Source organism: Lepidochelys kempii, chromosome 11 (assembly GCF_965140285.1).
Source record: "Lepidochelys kempii isolate rLepKem1 chromosome 11, rLepKem1.hap1, whole genome shotgun sequence".
Classification (NCBI taxonomy): domain Eukaryota; kingdom Metazoa; phylum Chordata; order Testudines; family Cheloniidae; genus Lepidochelys; species Lepidochelys kempii.
The window spans coordinates 54,642,959-54,664,450 of NC_136390.1; positions in this window are offsets into that span (position 1 = coordinate 54,642,959).

Here is a 21,492-nt window from a genome sequence, read left to right on the forward strand (position 1 = left end):
GGTTTGTGTGATTGTAGGATTCTACTCCAGACAGCAAAATGTCTCTCTCAAAAAACCCAACCTCCCTTTCTCCCCCTGCCCCAAGAATAAAGGAAACAAACTGTGTGAGTTTAGTTGGTTTAATGTGTTACAATTTGTTCACAAATTATCTCTGTGTCTTACAGAACTCTATTGACATAATTTGACACTACTATAATTAATTCCTTTCCTTCAACCAAACATAATAATAAATCTTATTTGCTTTATATTGATTAATATAAATTTAAAAAATCACATCCTAGTTCAGTGGGGGTGTATCATGAACATTGTTACTAAGACCACTGTGGGAAAATCAGCACTACTGCCAGCGGGCATATCATTAATGTTTAAATCTTTTTGAGAAGTAGGTGAGACACTCGGGGAAGTTCCAGGTGTTCATGAGCTGCCCTGAGACCTCCACTGAGAATGAAAAAGTGGAGGCCTGGTAAGCTACTGCAAATTGTCTTCAAAGTAGCTGTTACTTTTCAGTGGATTTACTGAATTGGTTAAAGTCTGAAACTGAAGCAATTTTACTGGAAAGGTACTACTGGAGAGGTACTCTTCCATTGCAGATTTGACATAGAGGTTCTAAAACGAAGTAAAAGTTTATGGGTCAGAATCTGATCCTCTTGCTCAGATTGTGTTGTATCTTGCCCCAGGAAGAGCTGAATTGAAATCAATAGTACTATTCATGGCATGAGTTGTTTGCTACTTGGTGTAAATGAGAGGATCAGAATCTGGCCCTACCGCTGTATATATGTAGAGCTAAATAAATCAGCATCCAAGCTACAAAAAGCTACTGCTAGGATGTCCCTCCAACTTCAACACAATCCTATTCTATGTCAGTTAAGGTCAATATTTTCTGTCTCCCTGACTGACATGCCCGTTATGAGGTCAGTTTTAAATAGGCTGTGTAAACTCAGGTAGTCTCAGATCAATTCCATGCATGAACTCTGATGTTTTGAAGTTATCAACAAGATGATCAGTTGATTTGCACTGTTTTTCGTTTTGTTTTGTTTTTTGAAGGGGAGTAGTGAAAGAACCAAAAAATAATATTTTATGAGCCTTTTTATACCCTTCAAGCTTCTATCCAAAATGAAGGAAAAAAGTTTAAATCTAGCAGTGGTATAGTCCCAGTAGAGTAGGACTGTGTTAAAACTGTATTAAAAGTTAATGAAATATTTTACAACAGCATTTTACCATAGCAACTGCAAGTTGTATCTGAGCATTCCATAAATATTAAAATTATTCTCCTCATCTCAATCAGTGAAGGACTGAGGGCAGGGGAAAAGATCTCATTTTATGGTCCTAAAATTCAAATGTGAAAAGAAGAGAGATTAGGTCATAAAAATAAGGTACTGTATAACTTGCCTAATGGCCTGTAATCTGCTGGAAATACAGCTGCAATGGGCTTTTTTAACAGGTGCTATGATTATAGAGCATAACAAACATGTTAGGCTTTGTAGTGCATTTAATATCTTATAAACAACTGGGCTAATTTGGGCAAGGCTAATGGATTAGTTCAAATGACACTCTTTGTAAAAGGTCTGTGATTATGCTGTGTAAATTCAAGCTAAAGTATTGGGTATTGCAGTATGCAAAATTTCTAAACATCTAGCATATCTCTGACTATTACGGAATGTAATATTGTACTGTCCCTGTATTTACATATATTGTGTTTAATAAAAAGAGATTGTAGTCAGCCCAGTGGCCTGGTAGCATATCAGTGTTCTGGTTCCAGTTCACCAGATCTTATGGCATGGACCAGTGGGGTCAGTATTTGCTGCAGAGGGAGTATTCTTAGTCCCAAAACAGTGATAAATCTGTTGTCTCTAACTTCAACACCTCTTTTCTAGCTCAGGTGTGGTGAAAGGGTGGCACTGACTGGTTCTTTAGTTAGTCCTGTCCAGAATGAGAAATGCCAAAAAGATAGAAAACATAGGGAAATGGCAGTGATTTTCAGGATCTAACAGGTATCTGGGACACTGAGGTGCTTTGAATTTTCCAATTTTTTTTTGTAAAGTCTTTATTCCCCTCTTTTACAAGAGCCTAGAGCTCCACAAATAAGTGTGTGTGTGTGTGTTTATTCACTGGCTGAACCAGGTGGCGGGGGGGGGGGGGAGGAGGAATGTTTTGCGTGAATCCAAAACAAAACAAAAATCAAATGTTTTAGTGAACTGAAACTGTCTTGTTTGGGGTTTGTTTGTTTTTTTAATTCATTTTGGTTTGAATGAAATGTTGACCCAAAACATTTCATTGTCTTTTAATTTTTTTAACCTTTCAAAAAATAAAATCAAAACATGATTTTTTTGGGGGTGGAGGGCCGGGTTACTGAAACAATTTGGCAAATTCAAGTAGAATTTGCCAAATGTTTCAGTCAGTCTGAATCTCTGCTTTTTGGCAGAAAGTTTTGTCTGAAAAACTTTGCCCGGCTGTACTGTTGAGTGCCCAAGGTACAGTGTTCCCTCCTGCATGCCTTAGAAGGTCTGCAAGAGCACATCCACAGTCTGAGCACCTGCAGATGTCTGGAGGTACAAACAATCTGCAGCAGTATTTCACTCAATTTTCACTATGAAGCCGCTTCCCTTGCGTGCAAATGCAAAAAATCCTGCCTAAACTGCTCCTGTTACGTGCTTTGTAAAGAAATAATCTCTATGTACTCAGTAAAGGCCTGATTCAGCAAAACATGCAAGCCTATGCTTAACCTCATGCATGTGAGCAAGCCTGTTGACTTCTATGGGACTAATGATGTGTTTAAAGATAAGCAGGTGCTTAACTGTTTTGATTATTGGAATCTAAGACTTTCAAAAACTCATATCTTGGTCAAATCAAAGCAAGTTTCCTTTGGGCAAAAAAAAGTTCTCTCTCACCACCACCACCACCAGTGAGGGCTATTTTTTATACACAACTTCAACTTTCAGTCCCCAGATGTTTTTGACCATAGAGATATTAGAGAATGGTGAAAATTTATGGAAGTGGATATTATTTAACTTGACGATCTAAACCAAAAGACACTGAGGCCAATGGAATAGTAATTGAGGGATTATAAATACATAGTGAGTTGAAGGAGATACGGAATCAAATACCGTTAGGATTGTCTGGGAAGGAGTCAGAATAAAATGGGGGAGGGGGGAAGCAAGAGACCATAGCAACAGAGGAGCGACAATTTGGCATGAAAGAAAGAGGACTTGGCAGTTCTCTGTCCTTACAGTGAAATTAAAAGAAGATACTGTAGGTTGAGAGGACAAAAAGAATACTCAAGTGGGGGAAAATAAATATTACATAATAGGTAATTATATTATGATAGTGTTGCCGGCACCCAGTGCCAAGAGGCTAAACAACAGCTGAAGTTGGTTTGTTACCCGGTGTGCTACACCCAATAATCACAACGGGGTGGAGAAGCAGAAAAGTTTATTTGAAGCTTCAAAAAGGTACAGGGAGATTTGAAGGTACACAGAGCAGGAAGTCGCACAGGCTTTTATACATCCTTTTTCCCAGCATACTTATCCAATAGCAAGCTGCCCCAAGTATCCATATAGTCAGCCAATCCAGTTCCCAGCTAGTTCCCTGGTTCTCATTTGTTAAACTATACATAAAGCTGCTTTATTCAGCATTGTTCTTCCATATCTGCCCTGTTTGGCCTTGCTTAGTTTCAGGCAGTCTGACTCTGCAACATATTGTTGCAGATTCTCAGCATAACTGCTGTGTGCGCCTCCAGGCGGGGGGGGGCAAGGACACTTGGTCCTAGTACGCAGAGGTGCTGCGAGCGCCTCCAGGCGGGAGGGGGGGCCAAGGACACCTGGGCCTAGTGCGAGGGGACTTCATCGACACTCATGGTCTTCCATCCCCTCGAGTTACCTAGTGGCCATGCCCCGGTGTCCCCAACAATAGTACGGAAAGGCCCTAGTATGGAGCCCTGTTGTGCACCTAGAGAAGAGGCACTCCTTGCCCTGCAAGACTTTGTAATCCAAAGAACAGTTTACAATTGTATTCTGAGCAAGAGCCTTCATTTTCAATTTGCTTTGTTTAAATTCAGGAATTGTTTTATTCAAAATATTTTGAATATACTTATACTGCTTTGATTTTTTGCCGTATTTTTTTGATATAACTATTGAAGTATCTCTTACTGGTTTTGATAGTAACAGCTGGGTGATTGAGAAAAGGTTGCATCTTGACATTTTGGTAAAATTTGACACATTCAACTACCTTTATGTTTATCTTCAGTTGAATTTTTAACTTCTGTGATACCATGAATCAAAACCTTTATTTTGAATTAATATATATTTTTACATGAATTGTTGTTCTTTCAAGCATCAGCCTGGTGGCCTTTCATTTATCCTTGGGCATTACTTTTCTGAACCTCTATATGAAGGATATACAGGTTGCTACTTGAATGTAACATTCAGGTATGTACAGTAGTGAAAATTAGTGCACCAATTTAGTATTCCCCTGCTCCATCAAAGCACAAAGCCCAGAGCCTCTATTGGCTACACCAAAAGTGACATCAGGTTTTTTTTCCATATGCAGGCTTGAAAATTTAGAATTTGGGGTCTGATACTGCATTATGTATAACAACAAAACCAAGTACGGTCATATCATTTTAATGACCTTTCTCATGTCTAGTAGAGCACTGAAAGAGATTTATTGAGATGCTTACACTGGAAAAATCAGGTTAAGTACAAAGACTTAAGGCAGGCACACCCAGAAGCACAATCACACCAGCAAATTGCTTTGACTCCTAGATATCTAAATGGACTCTGCACATAGCAGACACTAGTAGTAATTACTCTAATCATCAGGTGTTAAGTGAACCAAGACAATACTCATTTCCAGTGGATCATCTGTTGTCCGCTACATCATACACTTCATTTGTGTTGTATCACAATTTTTGGCATATTGCATTGAAGATATGCTATTCCACTTGAATAGTGTATGTGCCTCACTGTGATATATAATATCTTAAGAGCCTACAATATAATGTCGTGGAGTAGTTGATCAGAAGATAAGGGAAACAGAATGCAACATATGGTCATTGCTATTGGACATCCTGATATGAATTGAAGTTTCCATCTAGAAAAAGAAAGAAATAGCAATACAATGGAAATTATGGATGGTGTAGTTCATTCAGCCACTATGCACATTATTCTCATGCAGTTGTCAAATGGTACCATCACCAAGAACTGCCATAAAACCCTCTCTGCTCTCAACAACACACTTAAGGAAAAGATTTTGCTTTACAACTAGTTGAATCCTGATAGGTGGCAAGGTACACTTCCTCTGAATATGACACTTAAGAAAATGCTGTTAATCTTTGTACTGAGTTAATACAGCTTGTCAGCAAATTATTCACACTCTACAGTTAAAACTGGAACTATTACCCGCGTTGTGGTGCTCCTGGTAAAATCCTTGTTATGCAGTTAATTATGATCTTCCATGAAAGAATATTTTTTCTTCTAGTAAAGACTGAGCCTGCTGAGGCCTCTCAGGTCGCAATCCTGCAACGCACTTAAGTGCACACTTGCCTTTAAGTACATGAGTAGTCATCTGCAGGTATCTTTAGATAACTTTACGTTCAATTGGCTACTATGATACAGGCCTGCAGCTCTACCTGGATCTTGAAGGATAAGTTCCATCCTAAATGGTACCTGTTCAGCATCTATCTGTCAGCTAAATCAGTTTAAAATCTATGGTAGCTCTGAAGTAGAGCCTTGACTGATCTACACTCTCTCCTGTCACACAGCTGTGTGTATCAGGGAGTGGAAAGTTGTAAATAACAGTCCCATATCCAGATTTTGGGGTGCAACATGAACTATTTGTATGAGTATTACTAGAATCTGTGATTGCAGATGCCAAATGAGTCAATAAAACAATGACATCAACAGGTGTACAACAATGTATGCAGAACAAAAAGATAAATGGTTTTCTGAGCTGAAGTAAGTTACTCTCCAGCACTAAGTCTGGGTGCTGCTCTCGCAGAAGGAGATGCGCAGTGATTGCCCAAGCTCTACCCATAATCAATATAGTTCCTTTCTTGGAAGAATTAATTCTGAAAATGGCCTTTCATCCATTTTGTATTTCTTCAGAAAGACGCAGTTCTTGTGTAGAAAGCAGACAGAGACAAGTGAGGGAATAAATATGCAGAGTGAAGGAAGATGAGAGGTATGAGAGAACTGAGGACAAATGTGCACCTTCAATGCATCCTGCTTCTCAAATCAGAGAAGAAATGGGTAGGTGATTAATAGATTATAGGGGCAGAAGGGACCTCTGTGATTATTTCATCTGGCCTGCATTACATAGGCCAAAAGACTTCCATGAATTAATTTTAACTCCAGATTGGAATTTTGTTCCCTAAAAGTTTCCATGGTGGCAAATCCACCACAGCCCCTGTTAAGTTGTTCCACTGTTTAATTACCCTCATTGTTTAAAACAAACAAACAAACAAAAAAAAACCTTTTGCTTTCTTTCTAGTCTTAATGTGACTAGATTCAACTTCAGCCATTGCGTCTTATGTCTTTGACTGCTAGTCGAAAAGCCCTCTATTATCAAATTTCTGTTCCCCATACAGGTACGTTTAGATTGATCAAGACCCACTTAACCTTCTCTTTGTTAAACTCAATAGATTGACGTCCTTGAGTCCTTAAATTGGAGAGAGTTCAGAGAATGATTAATCAGTTTCATTCTTGAATTGTGGACATTACAACTAGACACAGTATTTCAGCAGCAATTACACCAGCCAAAATACAGAAGTAAAATCACCTCTCAACTGATGCTCAATACTTTGTTTATACATCTTAAGGATCTCATTAGCCCTTTTGGCCAGAGCAACACATTGGGATCTCATGTTCAGCTCATTTCCCCACCATGATGCCCAAGTACTTTTCAGCGTCACTTCTTCCCAGGATAGAATCCCCTATCCTGTAAGAATGGTCTGCATTCTCTACATATGGCTATACTGAAGATGTATTGTTTGCTTGCAATGATGGGGGCCATGTCAGTTGATAGAAAACTCTTATGCAGAGTCCTGTGGGATGGCAGCATTTCAAACCTTGCCCTTGCATGTCACAGAAATGTCTCCTTGTGCAGCCTATAGGATGATTTGGGTTAAGAAATAAGTTTGGGGCCTAAGTTAGTCTAAGTATAGAGCAGTATGGGAAATTGAAGTTGCTAGTGTGAGAAAACTTAAAGGTAAGTTGGAGAGACAGTGTTCTGGGAAGGTAAGAGTTAGCAAGGATATGACCCTGATTTATTTTACCATTTTATGTTTTGGAGATTCATAATGAGTGTTTCTGAGAATGTTTTAACAATGTGTTACAATATCTCATATTGATAGTATGAGAAGGACATTGGTGCAGATGTTGGCTAATGTCACTACCGGGCAAATTAGTTGAAACAATAGTAAAGAATAAAATTGTCAGACACATAGAAGCACATAAATTGTTGGGCAAAAGTCAACATGGTTTCTGTAAAGGGAGATCATGTCTTACTAATCTATTAGAGTTCTTTGAGGGGGTCAACAAACATGTGGACAAGGGAGATCCAGGGGACATAGTGTACTTAGATTTCCAGAAAGCCTTTGACAGGGTCCCTCACCAAAGGCTCTTAAGTAAATTCAGTTGTCATGGGATAAGAGGGAAGATCCTTTCATGGACTGAGAACTGGTTAAAAGACAGTGAACAAAGAGTAGGAATAAATGGTATCAGAATGGAGAGGAGTAACTGGTGGTGTTCCCCAAGGGTCAGTCCTAGGACCAATCCTATTCAATTTATTCATAAATGATCTGGAGAAAGGGGTAAACAGTGAGGTGGAAAAGTTTGCAGATGATACTAAACTGCTCAAGATAGTTAAGACCAAAGCAGACTGTGAAGAACTTCAAAAAGATCTCACAAAACTAAGTGATTGGGCAACAAAATGGCAAATTTAATGTGGATAAATGTAAAGTAATGCATAATGGAAAAAATAACCCCAATTATACCTACAATATGATGGGGGCTAATTTAGCTACAACTAATCGGGAGAAAGATCTTGGAGTCATCATGGATAGTTCTCTGAAGACGTCCACGCAGTGTGCAGCGACAGTCAAAAAAGCAAGCAGGATGTTAGGAATCATTAAAAAAGGGATAGAGAATAAGATGGAGACTATCTTATTGCCCTTAAATAAATCCATGGTACGCCCACATCTTGAATCCTGCATACAGATGTGGTCCCCACATCTCAAAAAAGATATACTGGCATTAGAAAAGGTTCAGAAAAGGGCAACTAAAATGGTTAGGGGTTTGGAACGGGTCCCATATGAGGAGAGATTAAAGAGGCTAGGAGTTTTCAGCTTGGAAAAGAGGAGACTAAGGGGGGATATGATAGAGGTATATAAAATCATGAGTGGTGTGGAGAAAGTGAATAATGAAAAGTCATTTACTTGTTCCCATAATATAAGAACTAGGAGCCACCAAATGAAATTAATGGGCAGCAGGTTTAATACAAATAAAAGGAAATTCTTCTTCACTCAGCACACAGTCAACCTGTGAAACTCCTTGCCTGAGGAGGTTGTGAAGGCTAGGACTATAACAGAGTTTAAAAGAGAACTGGATAAATTCATGGAGGTTAAGTCCATTAATGGCTCTTGGCCAGGATGGGTAAGGAATGGTGTCCCTAGCCTCTCTTTGTCGGAGAGGGATCACTTGATCATTACCTGTTAGGTTCATTCCCTCTGGGGCACCTGGCATTGGCCACTGTCGGTAGACAGGACACTGCGCTGGATGGACCTTTGGTCTGACCCAGTACGGCCGTTCTTATGTCATGTTCTTATGTTAATTTAAATTGTGTAAAATATAAAGAGCCAGTCAGAAGATGCCAGAAATATAATTATCATTGAGAGCATTTTAACATGAAATAATATTATAATGGAGTAATTTTGTTAAATTGCAGCGAGAGTTCCAAAGTGTATGGTTAGGTTCCAGGATTATAAGACTGCACTTCATCTGATATCAGTGGACTGATCATCCATTGATGCACCATTTTATCTTTGAATAAGAGTACAATAGTAGCAATTGCATAAGTAGTTAAGCAAAGAGGCATGCAATTACTAATAATTTTTCATTATTAAAAAAGTTTGGTTGTATCATTCATACTGTTGCCTAGTGGTTCTCTACTAACTAAATTTTCTGACTGACCAAGAGGCTTGAACCTGAAAACTAAGTTGGGATTTATTGCATCCTTATCTTTTACAGTATAATATTAATTGGGAAGACTAACATAAAGGTTACACTTATTATAATACATTTTGGACTTGTTAATGATTCAATGTGTTTATTTTGGTTCGTAATATTTAACATGCCCCCCGCATTTTTTCTGTTATCTCAGACAGTAGATTTCTGAGCTACGAAAGAAACACCAATTCAGCACTTGTGAATGCTACAAGCAGCGCTCAATTAGGGACTGGCTCAAGATACAAAATATGAATATGGGTATTTGAATTTTAAATGCACCAAAGTTTGGGACATTGATCAAATCAAAACTGACCGTCTCTGTCAAATACCTTACTTATCCATGCACTCCCTTTCAGCTGTCGACTTTAGGTATAGCATGGGATGGTCTAGGCATACTACCTCCACACAAGAGTCTGGACTAGATGATCTCTCAATGTCCCTTCCGATTATTCGATGACTATATTAAATGTAATCCTGGTTGACATCATAACAGATCTGCATTTAGATTTTAATCCAGGAATTGCAGATTTGTTTTCATTTTGTTTGTATGTTTAAGTGTCTGCTGATTCAGGACCAGCTTCCATAGATATTACCCACTAAACTCATAGAACCAAATGCCTACTAAACTGAGAGAATCCAAAGGCTGTTTTAACTTCAGTTTTTGTTCTCCTCTTTCTGTGTTGATTTTTTTCAATACTGTTAACTTTGAGAAGGTTATACTACTACAATTAATTTTAATTATTTCCAGGCAGTTTGACACTTTTAAATAATAATTTTAGCACCTGAAATTAATTTCCTGAATTCTTTCTGTTGAGGTTCATTTCAAGTCTGTAAATATAAAGCAGGCTTAGCTAATAGCTGTTAAAAATACAGAATAATAATTTTAAAATCATTTTCTGATTTTAATTTATTATGGAAGGATCTGTACATAGTATATCTTGGTTTATATGATCTACAGTGCTGCTGATAAAATGAGAGTATCTTGGGCAGCATAACAAGGATATAAATTCAAATTAACAATCAAACAGAATGCAAAAAACAGTTGTCAGTCAAAAGATATGTAGCTGTAGTAGATAAAACAATAAATGTTACAAACATGTATTACACTTCATTTTTGTTTTCAAATGTCAATTTCTACACGAGCTAGGAGAAAAAAAACATTAATAAATATTCCTTGTTCCCTTTATAACTTCTCTGCAAGAATCCAAAATAATAAATAAAACAAAGTCTGTTGTTCTACTTGGCCACCACTCAGAGGAAAGCAGGTGGAGAGATTAAAAAGGTCACCAGAGAATATTTTTCATTCAGCTATTCCTCCATCTTTCTTTTGTTTTCATGATAACATTGCTATTTTTGTCTTCATATAGTACACTGTAGCTTATGTCCAATTAGAGCATTATAATTTATGGCAGACAAGCTCTGGCAATAGAAATGTGAAATAGAAATATGATTATATTCACTACAGTAATTTCTCTGGATAAACAAATTCACTTACAGAATATAGGTAATAACTTCTACAGTGAAACTGGAAAAAATTAATGGTTCGGGGTTGTTTAGTGTGGTACTTGTGGTGTTTTTTGTGTTGTGATGGAAAGGGGAATAAGAAGTGAAGTTTCAAAACACACCATTTTCATCTTCGTCACTTTTTCAGTAGGGATATTCTCTGTGATACACTGCCACAGCTGTGTTCAGCAGAGGACCTCAAGCTGGGTTCTTCCTCATTATAATAAGAATGGGTTGCTACCAGCTCATTCCCTGTGAGGGCCTCTGGAACTTGTCTTGCCCTCAGTCCAAAATCGCCTGAAATTCGTGACTTTTGAAGATATATTTCTGTGGAGTGAAAATTGTTGGCTGGGTTTTCATTGTTGTTGTGAGCGAGTTACCTTGTTACCTGTATATGATGATTTTAGGAAATCATCCTAAATGACAAAACTTAGTTAACTTAAAGTTCCATTGAGGATGTCAGTACAACTTGTCCAAAAATGCCAATTATTTTAATGAAAGTTTTGAAGAAAAACTCAATTTTACACAAAAAGGAAAAAAAAATCCCAAAGGTTTTTTCATGTGTTTTGTTTATTTTTTAAAAAAAATATGAAATTACCTACTGTGACAAAGTTCCTCCTCTGCCTTGGTGGGTCCTGCGCTTATTGGCAGACTTGCTCACCTCAGAGGTTCACGACAGCCCTCAGTTTGGCCACTTTTGTGGCTCAAATCTGCCATTCATTCAGTTAGCCTCATCACTGGCCAGCATGGGGGAAAAGGAAGAAGAACAATCCCTGCAGTCTCTGCTGATCCTTGTAGTGGATTAGGGAGCCAGCCAGAGACCTTCACCTCTGGTGGAACCCACAGTCCAGGTCAATTCCTCCGGTATCAAGTAGGGAGTTGGGGGAATGGGGGGAACCCGGGACCACCCTCTACTCTGGGTTCCAGCCCAGGGCCCTCTGAATTGCAGCTGTCTACAGTGGCTCCTGTAACAGCTGTGTGACAGCTAGAACTCCCTGGGCTACTTCCCTATGGCCTCCTCCCAACACCTTCTTTATTCTAACCACAGGACCTTCCTCCTGATGTCTGATAATGCTTGTACTTCTCAGTCTTCCAGTAGTACACCTTCTCACTCTCAGCTTCTTGCGCCTTTTTAAACCCAAAAAGAAAAGGAGTACTAGTGGCACCTTAGAGACTAACCAATTTATTTGAATGTTAGCTTTCATGAGCTACAGCTAGCTCACGAAAGCTTATGCTCAAATAAATTGGTTTATCTCTAAGGTGCCACAAGTACTCCTTTGCTTTTTGTGAATACAGACTAACACAGCTACTACTCTGAAACCTTTTTAAACCCAGGTGCCCTGATTAGCTTGCCTGTCTTAATTGATTCTAGCAGCTTCTTGATTGGCTGCAGGTGTTCTAATCAGCCTGTCTGCCTTAATTGTTTCCAGAAAGTTTCTGATTGTTCTGGAACCTTCCCTGTTTCCTTACCCAGGGAAAAGGGACCTACTTAGCCTGGGGCTAATATATCTGCCTTCTATCACTCCCCTTCGTTTAACCCTTTGACCACACTCCTGTCCCTGTTATTTCATTAGTTGTCCCCCGTACTCATTTGGTTTCCAGGTCCTGTGCATCCCTCTCTTAGGCTGGGGGCGGGGGATCCTTTAGCAGTCAGCTGGCACTTCCCAGATCCCAATAGGATCACTCTCCTGTAGCCATCTGGCCTGACCCTGTCACACTACACATTTTCAGTTTTTGGTTTCCCATTTTTCATCGCCCGAAATGTGATGTACATTGCCAAACTGAGTGTCCACCCCCTTAAAAACTTGTTTTGATTGAAAAGCCACCTTTCATTTAAAAATATTTATACAGCTTAGATGTAAACATATGCTGAATGATGTCCTGAATCAGAGTCTTAACACTACTCGGTGGCGGCAGTTATGCAATTGAGAGTTCAAGGCACTGCTAGAACACTAAGAGCTTTCTCCATGGGTATTTTTCTCCATTTTGTTTACAATAAAAGAAAACACATTTTCGTTGTATGTAGGTGTGACGAGGCAGCACTCCATGATAGACACCATCTAAAAACATCTGAATCCCTACACTATATAAAGATGTAGTTGTACCATTGGCATCCAATTATTTTTGTCTCTCCTGAGGGTTGAAGCCTGGAACACCAGAACACTCCAGGATTGTTTCTGGATTGTTTCTCTCCACTTCTGCTATCCAGAAGTGTTTATCCTTTCAGTGAACTTTCACAGAAGGATTAGAGCTAGCTCTCTTCAGGTGTCTGTCCCATTAAAAACTACTACACAAGGAACTGACCACCAGGCTAAAGTTTTAACCTTCCTGATCTGTTGGACTGTGTTTCTTCCTGATAAAAAGCAATAAAAAATATTGTCTTTTCCTGTTTCCTGCCACCTCCTTATTTCCACATCTGCATCTAAATATTTAAGTCCACAGCAAAACTTGAAGTCAGAGAGCTGCAAACTGCCATTATTTTCCTTTCCTGTTTACCTATTTTTCCAAGACAGCAACACTGATGCATACATGAAAGAGTTGGGTTACATCTACAGCAGTCTCACCTGTGTTAAGGGCTACAGATATCCATTCACGTTATTTTTAATTTCCCTGGAATAAGTAATATGCTGAAAGCTATTCTTCCTTAGCAAATACTCACATTATTTGGACTGGTCAAGTGTGGTTCTGTACTGTAGCTTTGCATGTCTATGATCTGCAGATCTCTACACAAGCAGCTTTCTGATTTCAGGGCCTTTCAGTGACAGCTGCATGAGCCCTGAATGACTTGGTTTGAAGAGGCTGGCAGGTAGTGCATCATCTTCAGCAGGTTCGTTTGGAAGGGCTGGTTTTACCATAACTGACGTAGCCACTCTTGAAATCTCCGAAGACCCTATATCTTGTACCCTCGAGAGACTGCCTGATTATGGGACCAGGAAGATATCATCAGCTGTCCCTGTTTTGCCAGCGTTGGCTCTATAAAGATGGATAGTAGCTGAACAGAGACTCCCTAAAACCTGCATGTCAGGAAATCTAAACCTTATAAGTAGTCAGTTGTTAGAGGTCCCTGAAGTTCCAGTTCTCTGATTGGCATTGGCACAGAAGGCCAAACCTCTTTCTCCCCTGTTAGCCTATTGCAGGGACAAAGGACACTCCCCTTATGATGTAAGGAGAGTCCTTGGCTCCTGCCAAATAGCTCTCTATTATCATTACCCCATGCTTCACTTTCTACAGAACACCTTTAGCCGTTGTTGTGAACGGTATGCTATTTAACAATGGACTCAAGCTGCAAAATTCAACCCAGATCGGGATCAGATTTCTGTTCTCTAGGTTGAGCATTGTTGGCTGGGCTGACCACAGACCTATGGAATATGGGCAAAACTTATCTCAGGATCCTGGGTAAGAGTCCACCATCATGCTCCACAAACACCTCAATTTAGGTATGGCTGTAGCTTAGGCCCATCTCTAATCCTAATAGACAGAAGGGAGATCAATAATATCTAGCCTTACTCCAGGCTCCTCTTGTTACTATTTCCAATAGTAGGAATACTGTTTGTTACAGGTAAATAGCAAGCTGTGGTGTTACGCACCAAACTCTGCTGCTCCTTTCTCGGTTCTAAGGGGCCCTGCCAGCAGTGCTTCTACTAGCAAGAATGGGAAGGATTCCTAGAGCCAGCACAACACTTGCACAGCTGTGTGAGCTGCAAAGTATTGATCTGTGGGAGCTATGCACCACTATAGAAGGCATGTGTCAAAATGTGTGGCTGGTGGAGTCATTACTACATAGGTCTGGGATTTGGTGGTGGTGTTTCAGTCCATGACTATGCAGCTTCTAAGCTGGACTTTCCAACACTAGTGGTAGAGGAAACAGGGGCTGGGGGGCTTCTTGGGGTTCTCACAATCTTCCCCACCACCACACACACTCTTCCGAGTGCCTCCCGATAATATGCAAATTCTTTATTCCCATTCTACTACTATGCAATGATTGTAGGAAGCCAAGTCTTCTGCTGCACCTGAGCTGCCAAGAGCATGGAACCTGTTTGCCCTAGCATCACCTCCTTTATATTCTCCCACTTCTACTGCGTGGGGGCGGGGAGGGAAGTGATATTTATGTGGTGTGGTTTGCATTTTTTTTAACATAGACTCAAAATGGCCACTCATTCCAGATCAATTTTGATTCGGTTTGATTCCCAATTACAAAACAAAAAAATAACCACACACCAAAAATCATACATTTCAAATGGAGAATGTCAATTTTCTTTTTCTTTTTGACAATCTTTATAAGAATCTTTATAAGCATCTGGAAAGTTTTAAAATCGTATTGCATTCTGTGTCAGAATAAAAATAACTTCAATTTTTTCACTAAATTTATATTCTTTATAATTTAGAAATTGGCAATAGTTACCAATTGTAGTTTAACAGGGACAGGGCAATATTGTGTATAACTATACACTCCCCTTCTTCCAGAACTTCAGCTTACCTCATTGAGGAAGCACAAGCTGAAGTTCTGTCTTTTGAGTACTTTTCAGAAAGCGTTACGTAAAAATTAAACCATAGTGGTGGTTTATGTGTAAAAACCCTGATAAATGGGTATTAATAATTCCCAGTCAATTTTCAAAGAGAGCACCATACACTTTCTTAGTAAAACAAGCTAATGCACACAAAACACACTGGAAACAGTCTAAAACATTGTTAATAGTATTTAATAGTAACATTGGTAATAGTATTTGCAATACTATGAATAACTTTAAACAAAAGTTAATAGTCAGTAAACCTACTGATGTTCCTTACACATACATTCCCATTTTGTTTCTCTTACAAACATTCACATATAACATTTCAACACAACTTTATACATATACCCCCCCCAAACACCACAATCCTTCTGATCTTCTCTGAGATGGCTTCTCAGTCTTTAGTGTGTGATCACAGTATGTAGTGTGTGGCAGTTAGACTCGTCAGCGCTTGAGAAGTGGCAGAATCTCAGTCCTTTGAAACACTTCAGAACCCTGTCATCAAACCAACAGTCTGGGAATCTCCACAGCTAGCAGCTTTCCAGCCCATGGGTTAATAGCTGAGTGTGAGTGATAGTAAGTGTGAAAGATCGGGATGGGGGTGGAGGGATAATTGGCACCTATATAAGAAAAAGCCCCAAATATTAGGACTGTCCCTATAAAATCGGGACATCTGGTCACCCTAGTCCAATGTGTTACAAGGATTGGGACCCAGCCCTTACAGTAGACACAGCTCTTGATCCTGTGTCAATCAGCAATTTAAGATCACAGGGTTGTCTTTAATACCTGTATTTATAACCTTTACCCGTGCACTCTGGCTCAGCTCTCAGAGGGTAACTAGGACACGACCTACCAGGTGGGTTGCCAACAATGAAAACACAGCCTCAAACAGGGGCTGAGCTTGTGTAATAACTGCCATACCCTGTTCTGGATGTTCCTGGGTCCTTCTATCTGAGTTGCCCTGCCTTGCTTTCTGCAAGTGTGCAAAGACTCAAAATATCCAACTATGATCCAGCTGCCCTTCCCACTGCCTCTCTTCTTCTCCCTTGGAGAAACAAAGTCAAATGCTGCAATATAAAGCATGTGGGTTACAGTAGCAATCTGATAAATACATAGAAGACACCGGAAGATGTGGCATGAAAAAGATTAACAAAGGAGTGGCAATGAATTTGTATGGTTGGAAGGCAGAATTAAATCTGTTGAATAGTGCACTACAGTTCCACTTACGTTGATTTTCAGTTCCTCTCCTTGTGTTCTTTAAGCAAGCATTTCTGCTTGTGGAAATTGCAAATGAAGTAAATCATATGTAATTTGGCTATTTGCCAGCTCTACGAGGTTCATACAATATAAGCAACTCTGACACCATTAATGCCTTTGTAATCAGGGCATAAATCAACGTGTGTTCAGAAGATAACACTTTTGTACCCAGCAGCATTTTTAATAACCGTTGATAAGTTATCGTGCCATATTATGCCCTGGAATAAAGAAATGTGAAAATTTTGCCATGTAAGATTGAACACATGCAATATTAAACATTTTTCTTTTGGTTAAATTTAAATGATAGAAAACAGAAACTTCACTGAATGCTGCTCTTCATGATGTGTTTGCTTCTCTCTCTCTCTCTCTTTTTGGGTGTCAGAGCTTGGTGGATTTAAGGCCTGATTGATTTTCTATCTTTCTGTTTTTCTGTCTTCCTTCCTTCCTTCCTACAGACATTGGCAGCCACATTAACAGCTGAATATGGTCCAGATCTTCAAAAAAGCTCAGCATGGAGATGGCTGAGCTCTTTTGAAAAATCTATCCACAATTGTGTATTTAGAACATTTGAAAAACCTGGCTGTGAAATTGCTTGAGTCTGGCTCCTAATACTACACAAGTGAACCCAATAAAACAGATTAGAACAAAGCATAGGGGGAGTATATGTGTTGCCTTCCTACCTATGGAAAAAATAATTTAAAATGTTCAACATTAGCCAACAACTCTGTAGATGTTGGCAATCTCCCATTCTAAGTGTAGTGGACAACTTTGGTATTGCCTGGCCCGTAGCACTGTTTAGTGACTTGGTAAATGCTGACTACGTAATGGCTACTGTGATAGTTCTCCAATGGACTTTACTCTGCTGCTGATAGGCTGTGGGGGTCTGTGCAGGATTAAGAACCAGATTCTGTACTGGTCTTTTGTATTCATTTACATCAGTGCAAAATGGGAGTATTCTACATCCCTTTACGCTATGGTAAATGATGACACAAGAAGGCAATGGCAAATATGAGCTTAAGGTATATAATTCTCTCTCTTCTCTGTTTAGTTTTATCATTTGTCTTTTTTTGCATCGGTTTTTATGAGTACAAAACTAGGGAAACACTAGTAAAGTATTTAACAACTTTACCTCTGAATATGTTGATTGTAGTTTACATAAGAGTACACTACGTTGAAAAATTTAGTAATTGAGAATTATTGCACTGTTCATCTCTACATCTCACATATACAATAGCAAATTTGTCTTTCCTGCTATTGTCAGTAAAATAATAATAAATCTCTTCAGTGACATACAAAGGGAATATGGCAAGTAACTAAGAAGAATTACGAACATGAAAACTACAAGGTTATTCCTTATGTAGCATATGCTAGAGGCAGTAAATTACCAGACTTACCAACCTGATTTATTATTAGTGACAAATGTATTGCACATTCATCCTGAATTTTCCTAAAGTGCTATAGAAGCTGCCTATGAATATATACTCTAAGTTTCTATGAAAAAAATACATCCTGTATATGTATGTCTTTGACAAAACACTCAAATTCCAAAGTCTGCTTATGTGTCAATCTACTGCTGGAAATTGATGAAAACCCACTGCTGTTACCATTGCAACTGCCACAAATGTAAATGTCATTGCTGTAGTTCAGTAATGAGGGGCTACTCTGAAAATAAAAAAAAACGTTTGTTTGCAGTTTTGGTTTCAAACAGGATTTGTGTAATCTATTGACAAGAGGTGTTGGGATTCACTAGTGAGTTTCTCTTTCACTTGCCAGTGATCAACTCTGCCCCTTGTAAATCAGAAGTCTCTGATACTGTCATTCCACTGTGTCTATTTTTTCCCAATCACATTATTGAGAACTGACACTCTCCGCTCGGCACTGAAATGATTTGATGCCATAATGTTCCACTAGAAGCCCTTGCCACTGACAGACATATTTTTTTTTAATTATGTCCAGCACAGCACTTTATCTGATTGTTTGTGGAAACTGAATTTTAAGCCATGAAAATATTCTGACTGAGTTCATGGTTTGCATACATATGAGTGAATACAAGTATTTATAATTTCACATCCTGTGGGAGTCATCAGCAACTAGGAGTGAACATGGGATCTCTGAATTCTAAATCCTGAAACTCTCCTGCCTGAGTTACAAGAAGCATGTTTATTAGCCCTGAATATAACCGGCTAATGAACCATCTACATGCTTGCATTACATGAACCTGTAAATCACCCAGTTATATGGCTCTGTTGGGTAGGTATGGACTATGTATTTTTGCAGTTTTCATTCAGTGCTAGTGCTGATCTATAAAATCCTTGACAATTTTGGGTTCTGGCTGTCTTATGCACAGTTCTTGCAGTGATCACCATGTGCATGGCCCCCTGAAACCCATGCAGATATCGTTGTATGGTCAGGATCTTAAGGTTGAGGGTACTTGAGATAATGGGGCTCAGATTTCAGTGTCTCCAATGTGTTAGTAGGATGCTTTCATTGATGGATGTTTAACCCTAGAACTCACCAATTGTCCAACACAGCCCAACTCTGTTGGCCAGTAAAATAAGAAGTAAGACCTGTCCTTTCATTGCTATCACACTAAACATTTCTTAACTGGCTTGAAAGATTTCATTGCTATGAGAGAGATTTTCTGTCCTCCTAATAGGGATAATAGCAAAACTGGCAAAAGCTTTCAAATAAGCAGAAATTTTAGCATGTCTGTTGTGCCAAGGTTTTTGCTGAAGGGCCTTTGGGGTCTGAGATTGTGTTTTGGAGTTGGGGATTTTAAATCTCTTGAGTGACACTGAATTAGTTAAAAGAAAAGGAGTACTTGTGGCACCTTAGAGTTAACCAATTTATTAGAGCATGAGCTTTCGTGAGCTACAGCTCACTTCATTGGATGCATACCGTGGAAACTGCAGAAGACATTATATACACACAGAGACCATGAAACAATACCTCCTCCCACCCCACTGTCCTGCTGGTAATAGCTTATCTAAAGTGATCATCAAGTTGGGCCATTTCCAGCACAAATCCAGGTTTTCTCACCCTCCGCCCCCCCCCCCCCCCACACACAAACTCACTCTCCTGCTGGTAATAGCCCATCCAAAGTGACCACTCTCTTCACAATGTGTAAGATAATCACGGTGGGCCATTTCCTGCACAAATCCAGGTTCTCTCACTCCCTCACCCCCCTCCAAAAACCCCACATGCAAACTCTCTCTCCTGCTGGCAATAGCTCATCCAAACTGACCACTCTCCAAGTTTAAATCCAAGTTTAACCTGAACGTCGGGGGGGGGGGGGGATTAGGAAAAAACAAGGGGAAATAGGCTACCTTGCATAATGACTTAGCCACTCCCAGTCTCTATTTAAGCCTAAATTAATAGTATCCAATTTGCAAATGAATTCCAATTCAGCAGTTTCTCGCTGGAGTCTGGATTTGAAGTTTTTTTGTTTTAAGAGAGCGACCTTCATGTCTGTGATTGCGTGACCAGAGAGATTGAAGTGTTCTCCGACTGGTTTATGAATGTTATAATTCTTGACATCTGATTTGTGTCCATTTATTCTTTTCGTAGAGACTGTCCAGTTTGACCAATGTAAGTGGCAGAGGGGCATTGCTGGCACATGATGGCATATATCACATTGGTGGATGTGCAGGTGAACGAGCCTCTGATAGTGTGGCTGATGTTATTAGGCCCTGTGATGGTGTCCCCTGAATAGATATGTGGGCACAGTTGGCAACGGGCTTTGTTGCAAGGATAGGTTCCTGGGTTAGTGGTTCTGTTGTGTGGTATGTGGTTGTTGGTGAGTATTTGCTTCAGGTTGTGGGGCTGTCTGTAGGCAAGGAGTGGCCTGTCTCCCAAGATTTGTGAGAGTTTTGGGTCATACTTCAGGATAGGTTGTAGATCCTTAATAATGCGTTGGAGGGGTTTTAGTTGGGGGCTGAAGGTGATGGCTAGTGGCGTTCTGTTATTTTCTTCGTTAGGCCTGTCCTGTAGTAGGTGATCTCTGGGAACTCTTCTGGCTCTATCAATCTGTTTCTTCACTTCCGCAGGTGGGTATTGTAGTTGTAAGAAAGCTTGACAGAGATCTTGTAGGTGTTTGTCTCTGTCTGAGGGGTTGGAGCAAATGTGGTTGTATCGCAGAGCTTGGCTGTAGACGATGGATCGTGTGGAGTGGTCAGGGTGAAAGCTGGAGGCATGTAGGTAGGAATAGCGGTCAGTAGGTTTCCGGTATAGGGTGGTGTTTGTGACCATTGTTTATTAGCACTGTAGTGTCCAGGAAGTGGATCTCTTGTGTGGACTGGACCAGGCTGAGGTTGATGGTGGGATGGAAATTGTTGAAATCATGGTGGAATTCCTCAAGGGCTTCTTTTCCATGGGTCCAGATGATGAAGATGTCATCAATATAGTTAAGTAGAGTAGGGGCTTTAGGGGACGAGAGCTGAGGAAGCGTTGTTCTAAATCAGCCATAAAAATGTTGGCATACTGTGGGGCCAGGGTCCCAGGATTGTAGTTGCTTTTGGTAACTCTCAGTGGGATCATAGGGTAATGGCTTGTAGCATTTGCTCAAGAAACTTCCTGAAAAAGCACAAGATCAAATCCGCACAGACACACCCCTGGAACCCCGACCTGGGATATTCTGACTACTACCCAAGATCCATAAACCTGGAAATCCTGGATGCCCCATCATCTCAGGCATTGGCACCCTGACAGCAGGATTGTCTGGCTATGTAGACTCCCTCCTCAGGCCCTACGCTACCAGCACTCCCAGCTACCTTCGAGACACCACTGACTTCCTGAGGAAACTTCAATCCATCGGTGGTCTTCCTGATAACACCATCCTGGCCACTATGGATGTAGAAGCCCTCTACACCAACATTCCACACAAAGATGGACTACAAGCCGTCAAGAACACTATCCCCGATAATGTCACGGCTAACCTAGTGGCTGAACTTTGTGACTTTGTCCTTACCCATAACTATTTTACATCTGGGGACAATGTATAC